Source organism: Penaeus monodon, chromosome 25 (assembly GCF_015228065.2).
Source record: "Penaeus monodon isolate SGIC_2016 chromosome 25, NSTDA_Pmon_1, whole genome shotgun sequence".
NCBI classification, from domain to species: Eukaryota; Metazoa; Arthropoda; class Malacostraca; order Decapoda; family Penaeidae; genus Penaeus; species Penaeus monodon.
In genome coordinates, this window is record NC_051410.1 from 38,513,943 (window position 1) to 38,515,478 (window position 1,536).

Below are 1,536 nucleotides of genomic sequence, written 5' to 3' on the forward strand. Positions count from 1 at the left end.
CTTTCATCTTCACTCTGTGGAGACTAGCAGTTGCTTTTGCCTTTCTCACTCTTACTCTGTTCCCTTTAACCAGTTGCTTTCAAGCTGGTGATTAGATTCCTGCAAGGGGCTGTCGTTTTGCGAAATAACTTTCCAGCCGCTGGATTACTGCTTTGTCATTAGAATTTCCAATTGTCATCGATAATGAATAACGAGGTTAAAAAAGGGTATGTGATCCGAGTCGCATCGAGTTAAGTCTGGCAGTGTGTTATCTTACAGAAGGTCCATGATTTAATGTGTATGTGACGTTTGTATGATTTGTTGGAGTGCTGCATTCACTTCATAAAGTAAATATAATATATGCATGCTTGTTTTATGTCTATGAACTCTTTTAAAACAAAAATTATTGTTTCACTGATTACTGTGCTGAAACTATACCACGGGCACCCTAAATTGTACCAGAAAGTTTGTTTCAGCAAAACGTTTCACGATTTTAATTCTTCTGATAATGTTTTTTTTTTCGGTACATTGAAGTTTAAGTATGTTACTTGAGCGTAGTTTCGATAGAAGTTCATCGTGTATATCCATCGTCACTTTATGATCTAACAAAGCATCTTCTCAAAACGGAACAAGGTAAAAACTGTTTTAGAGGTGTTCACTTTTAGGTATATCACATCATCCATGAAGGTGGCAAAATGTAGCCTTAGGAACTCCACTTTTGAGTATTTATATTTTACCTTTGTTTTTAACGTTAGTCTATTAGATAAAGAGATGCATAATCTTTTCAGATTAGATTAACATATTTTTTGTATAGATCTGGGGTCTGCTTTACCAAACAGAGGTATACACCACTATAACATCAATGAAATAAAGCCTATTATTATCTTAAACTAGTTTAGTGTTAAACGACAGAAAGGTATATGCCTGGAAATATACGAGTTATTGTATTTTCTGGAAGACTGGAATTTACTGCCGAGAAGATACAATGACCTATGATAGAATGAGTAGCCTTCAAGAATATCTTATTTGTTTTAAGAGTTGTACTGATTACTTGCTAAATATCTTGATTAAATTAATTGAAGTCGGATGACGTTTAATTTTACGGTTTCTATCTCGTTTTTAGAAAGTGAATGATTCTGCTATATCTTCATTTTTATCACTCAACTTTGATTCGGATTTGTGAATAGCAGATTCACCCAAAATTTCAGTAGTAAATTATTAATGAAATATAGTGGAATGATGACAAAGTGGTGTTTCAAGCTCTGAAGGGGGTTCCATGGCTTTCTATTAAGATGTTAAAAGTTCAGTGTCTTCAGGGTTGTGATTTTGCTTTATGTTTAGGACGTTGCTCCATAGTTACGTGTCATTAACACGTGTTATGTTAATTTATATTATTGTATGCCTTGTGTCTTACCAAGGGAATATACTGTATTCTTTGATGGCAGATTTATAGAATCGCTGGGTTATGTTGTCACAGTGTATATTGTCAAGGTTAATATTGTTAACTGGTCCAAGATATGAAACATAAGATATGTTACAGATGTATTTTGTTTTCTT